Source organism: Spermophilus citellus (assembly GCF_964194105.1).
Source record: "Spermophilus citellus genome assembly, chromosome: 18".
Lineage (NCBI taxonomy): Eukaryota > Metazoa > Chordata > Mammalia > Rodentia > Sciuridae > Spermophilus > Spermophilus citellus.
Window position 1 is genome coordinate 60,059,805 of NC_138200.1, and position 6,178 is coordinate 60,065,982.

Genomic DNA, 6,178 nt, shown 5'->3' on the forward strand with positions numbered 1-6,178 from the left:
ACTGTGTGTATGTGTGTGTGTGTGTGTGTGTGTGTGTGTGTGTGTGTGTAGATATATAACTATACAACCAGTGGGATTCCACATCATGTTCAACCAGAAGAATGAGAAATTGTACTCCAGCTATGTTTGATGTATCAAAGTGCATTCTACTGTGGTGCATAAATAACTAGAACAAAAAATGATTTCAAAAGTCTTACCAAGGCTACTTGGATGGGCCCTAGGGAGACATTTATTTATTGCTTACTTGGCATCTCTGCCCATTCGACTGCAGCACCCTGAGTTTCCTCTAGAAAATTACCCCCCTCTGGCTCCCCTGCCAAGGCATGAGTCATCTTGGGCTTACGTCACTTCCAAGGCCAGGGTGAGCTTTGTTGCCACAGGCCACTCTCAGTGACTCTTAACCTGCCATGGAGATTGGTTCAGGAGTAGATCCATTACCCAACAGGAGCCACGGAGACTTCCCCTGGGACTTCAAAGAAACGGATGCTCTCCAGGACTCGCCTGGACTCCCTCAGGACATCTGCAGCCACAGAAGCTGTTGAATGCATTCTGGACCCTGATGGAAGAAACTGCTAGAAAATGGAGTAAACACCAAGGAAGACAAGCATAGAATAAACTGAATATGGGTCACATAGTTGGAGTCCTGGATCAAGTCACACCTGCAGCTTGCCCTCTTCTTTATGAGTCAATAAAGTTCCTTTGTTGTTTAAGGCAGTTTGAACTTGGTTTTCTGCCTTTTGAAGTAATAATAATAAAATGTCATAGCTCATGACACCTGCAAGCAAACTTTGCACTCATCTCCCGCTAGTCCTCAGGGACTCTTCTTCCAGTGCCCCCAGACTAAAGGAGAACAGTCAGGCAGAAGGGACAGTGTGGGCAAGATCCCAGAAGTGCTCATTCAGAATCCTACTTGGTCATTAATGCTGAGCTGAGCACAGGGTAGAAGGTAGTGTCCAGGGTGAGCCCAAGGTGATGGGCTTGAGTTACCATGGAACCAATACTGGTGACATTAACTAAGAGGAAAAAAAAACAAGTTTGGAGGCTGGGGGTGACATTAGATTTGGAACAATCTTAATTCTAGGAGAAGTAGCAAACAGCTTGATTAGTCTGCCAGCCCCGGAGACTGGTCGCTCCTGAAGATCTCCCAGAGGACCCCAAGGAATATGTGTTCCATTAATAAAGAAATAAAATAAATGAAAACTAAGCTATCCAAAAATAACCAGGGAACAACTGAGTCCAGGTCTCCTCTGCAGGCCTGAGGAATAAGTTCATCCAAAGTTCTGAGGAGTAAAAGTCCTGCCGGTAGAGGAGGCAGTGTTGAAAATGTGCTTAGAATATTTAGTGGAAGGAAAGGAGAGAGGCATTCTACACTGGGATTGGGGTCTGAGCGAAGGTGCCCTCACCCACCTGTCTGATTGGGAGTATCACTGTATGGAGCTTAAATAATTGGGTTATGAGAGCCTTACCCTAATCAGTGCATTAATCTACTGATATGATTACCGGACGGTAACTATAGGCAAGTGGCATGGCTGGAGGAGATGGGTCATTGGGGATAAGACTTTGGGATTTATATTTTGTCCCCAATGAGTAGAGACCTCTTCCTCATTCCTTGCCCTGTCCTCAAAAAAATAGATCACAGGTGAGTAAACCAAAAGAAATCTCTTCACTGGGTCTGGAGAGACCCATGAATGGGGAAAGAGGAGAGTGCCCAGGGAGCACAAAGTTACAGTGACACAGGCAGAGAGAGTCCTGGTGTTCTGTTGCGCATCGAGGTGACTTGACTAATCGTAACGTATGGTCATTTAAAACTAGCTGAAAGGAAAGATTTTAATTTTCTCACCACAGAGAATTAATAAATACTAGAGGCTGTGGGCATCACCATCCCTCCAATCCAATCAATCCCTACTACAATAACCTTTACACCCCGTAAATATATGCAATTATTGTACGTCTATTAAAAATAAAAACAAAGGTGATTCTTAACTGCAACTTGACAGCTCCTCTAGTTGAGCTGGGAGACCACTGCAGGTACCTTCTCCTGGGAATCTAGGAAACAGGCCATGAGACATAGGTGTGATGTTTGGCTTCCTCTTTCTGATGACTTACAAGATGGAATGACTGAACAGGCAACTTTGAGCCACTCTGATAAACAAGTCCAGAAGTTAATTGCATTGTCTTGTTGTCTTTGTCTCTGAAAGAATTTTCCAGGGGAAAAGTCACAGAGAAAATATATATTTAGAGAGGGAAAAAAATTAAAACCCATAATTGTTTCAAATGTAAGGGGAAAAAAAAATCTTCCAAAGGAGAGCATTGCTTCTAAGCCCGCTGTTCCATATACATTTTAAAAAGGAAATATGGGACAACCTAAGGCAGATTTCTGTCAGCTATTGGGGATTTGCATAAGAATGATCAAAAGGGCCCTCTTTCCTCTCTGAGATATAGAAACTCTTATCAGCCTCTTACTAAAAGGCTCTTTCAAAACTGTTTAGACTTGCAGGCAATATAACTCTCCTGGCTAGTTGTATGAATTTCTTAGCTGTTTGAAGAGAAGTATTTTGAAACATTAGAAAACCTATTCAGATCTTATTGAGCAGGCAGCAGGTGAGCTGGAAGTGATTCTGCACCCATTCTTCTTCTCTGATTCTTTGGAGGGTGATGGTGCTCCCCAGCCTCCTGGACCTCACAGGTTTGGGATCGGGAGTCCTGTGAAATCAGAGGCACTCGCCTATAATCATGACACACTTTATACTCTCTGACATTTTGGTGACTGCATTAGATTTTTCCAGAAGAATGATGAGCTAGCTAATAATGGTGGCCTTGATTTTTCTGGACAATTGGTCATGTTTTTGCATTTTAATAGGGATGCTATAAGGGAAAATAGGAGTTATGTAGAATTAGCTGGTGAGGCATAGAATCGGGTGTTTTGAAATCTGAAGAGAATGCTGTCCTTACAAGGCCCTTCATATAGGTGGAGACCTATGCATTGATTGATTGATTGATTGGTCCTGGGGTTGAATTGACGGCCTCCCACAGGCTAGGCAAGTGCTGTACCATTGAGCTGCATCTACAGCCAGAGACACGTGACCTTGATTGATACTTTGTGTATCTGTGAGGCAAGAGATTCTGGGTTTTGCCCTGAAGGGGACAATTGATAGAAGATAGCCTAATAGTTCATCATAACATGAAGAGGCAGGTGGAATGGTTTGTTGACCAAGGCATCCAATATTAAGCCAACTGCCTGAAATTTGGCCACGTGTGTTATTTGGGGGCCTGGTCTTTTACAAATGAAAGGACCTCTTTGGGAGAAGAGGCCTGGGATGTCACACCAGGGGTGGACATTGCCAAAGGTGGGAGCCTGTCCACTCAGGGCTATAGAGACATAGAGCCCTTGACCCAGACCAAAGATCCCCAGTCAGAAAGGGGACAGCTGGGGGCCCACACCAAGTTAAGATGGACAACCTGGCAGCACGGGGAAGAGGCAACCCTGCGGGGCAAAGCAGGGCAGTTGACTTGCAGGGAACAGTACCACCTCCCTGGTACAGTTGTCCTCGCTGCACAGGATGTTGATAAACCTAAAACTCCAAATCATCTAGTGCTAATTCTGAGAGGCACTCTCCATCCTCCCACTACATCACATGTATATTTTACATACACTTATTAAACATTGTTTCAGTGTAAGATCTTTAAGAGGATGAACAGCGGCTAGAAGGGATTAGAAGAGACACAGGAAATAACGATTTTATGACTTACAATTAAATAATCCCTGCAAGCCTAGAGGTCACACACAGGCACATACACACACAGAGAGAAGCCAGGGAGCCAGTGGAGAGAGAGAGCCAGGAGCCAATGCTTTTATTGGGGGTCCAGTGAGTTCTAAAAATGTCTCTCCTGCAGGAAATTTTAATTGGTGGATGCTATGCAAGCAGGCCCAGTTGTAATTTATACAGTGTGCAGCCATTACTAATGTCCACGTTTAGAATATTTCTACCACCACAGGAGGTTCTCTCGTGCCTGTTTACGTCTCTTCCCCAGCTCTAAGCAAAAACTGCTGTCTCTGTACAACTAACTATTATAGAGAGGTCACCTCAATAGCATCATGCAATGTGAAGTCTTTGGGTTCTGGCTCTTTTCACTTATATTCACTTAATATTCTTGAGGTTCATCCACATTGAAGCATGCCACGTATCTGTTCCCATTGATTTTCTAGTGTTTTCTCTATTCACTCAAAGGTATCAGACCCTAATCCTTGCAAATTATCTTATTTGGGTGATAGGTCTCATCAAACATAATTAATTAAGGATATTTGGATGAAAGGATTATCCTGAATCACCTGGTAGGTCCTACCCATCATCTTAGAGAAGCAGAGGGGGATCTGATTCTACATGACGATGATGTGGAAGAACCCCAGGGACAGTGTTGAATTACAAAAGCCAGAAACACAGGGAAAAGGTGGTGTGAAGATGGAGGTGGACAGTGAAGGGCTGTGAATAAAAAAAAAAAAAAAAATCAAGGAATGTCAGAATGTAGGCTACCAACAGAAGGACAAAGGGGCAAAGGCGGGGTTTTCCTGCAGAAGGGCTACAGCACGGCTGACACCTTCATTTCAGACTGGGTACCTCCAGACCCCGAGAGAGGAAGCTTGGTTGTTCCAGCAGCCAATGCATCAGTTGAATTGAACCCTTGGAACGTTCCGGATTGGGCTATGATGGAATAATGCTGTTGTGAACGTTCACATACGAGTCTTTCTGTGGACATGTGTTTTCATTTCTCCTGCATAGACAAGTAGGAATCCAGGCCTTATGATAAATGTTGAATATTTTGAAAATAAAATAAAAATGGCCAATTCATTTCCCAAAGTGGCTATCCCGTTAACTTTCCCACCTGCAAAATATTCCTGTTTCTCCACACCACCATCCACCTCTAGGGCTTCCTTTCTGTTTGATTTTACAGGTTGAATATCCCCTCATCCAAAATAATTGAGACCACAGGTGTTTCAGATTTCAGAGGTTTGTGGGTTTTTTTTTGGGGGGGGGGGTTGTTGTTGAAATTTTTGCAGAGAACTTTATCAGTTTAGCAGCTCTAATCTGAAAATCTGAAATCCAAAATCTCTAAGACCTAAACTGTTTGAGGGTCATGTCAGTATTCCGAAAGTTTCAGATTTTAGAGCATTTCAGACACCAAAGTTTTTTGGATTACTCAAAAATAACCTGTAGTCACTTTAGTGAGTGTGAAGTGGTTTCTCGTTGCAAGTTTCCTTTGATGTTGAACATCTTTGCATGTGTGTCCTAGCTGTCTGCATACATTGTTTAGTGAAATGCCTGTTCAAAATTTTGCCAATTTTTAATTATGCAGTTTTTTCTTCTTATTCTTGATTTGTGAGGTATTGGGTTTTTGTTTATTATGTTCTGTTTTCAAGTAGACTTTAAGAGAAGATGTAAGTCCACAGTAAAATTGAGCAGAATCTATAGAAATTTCCCTTGAACCCTTGCAGCCACACGTGAATGGCACCCCCATCCCTATCCACAGCCTCCACCAGAATGGTACACTTTTCACAGTTGATGAACCTACATTGACATATCATCACTTAAAGCCCATCTTTGACATTAGGGTTCGCTCCTGGTGTTGCCCATTCTATGGGGTTTGATAAACATCAAATGACATGTATTTACAATGTTACTGTCATATGTAACGGATACACTGCCCCTCCCAAAATCTCCATGTTCCATCCATTCATTTCCCCTCCCCAGAATGACCCTTTACAACCACTGATGATTTTACTCTCTCCTTAATTTTGTCTTATCTAGAGTGTTATGTAGCCGAAACCATATAGTATGTAGACCTTGGGGTTGGCTTCTTTCACTTAGTAACATGCACTTAAGTTTTCTCCATATACTTTTATGATTTGATAAGATTAAGTCTTCCAATTATGGGATGTAAAATGCCTGCTCATTTAATTAGATATTCTTTAATTTTTTAAGCAATGGTTTATAATTTTTACAATCTTTCGCTTCTTTTTAAAATGTACTCCTGAGCACTTTTTTATTTCATTGATATTTTATTTCTGGATTTTATTTTCAGATTATTTATTGTTAATATAAAAAATATCATTGATCTTTATTATACCCATTGGGTATATTATTATACCTATGGTTTTGCTGAATTTACTTTTTACTTCTAG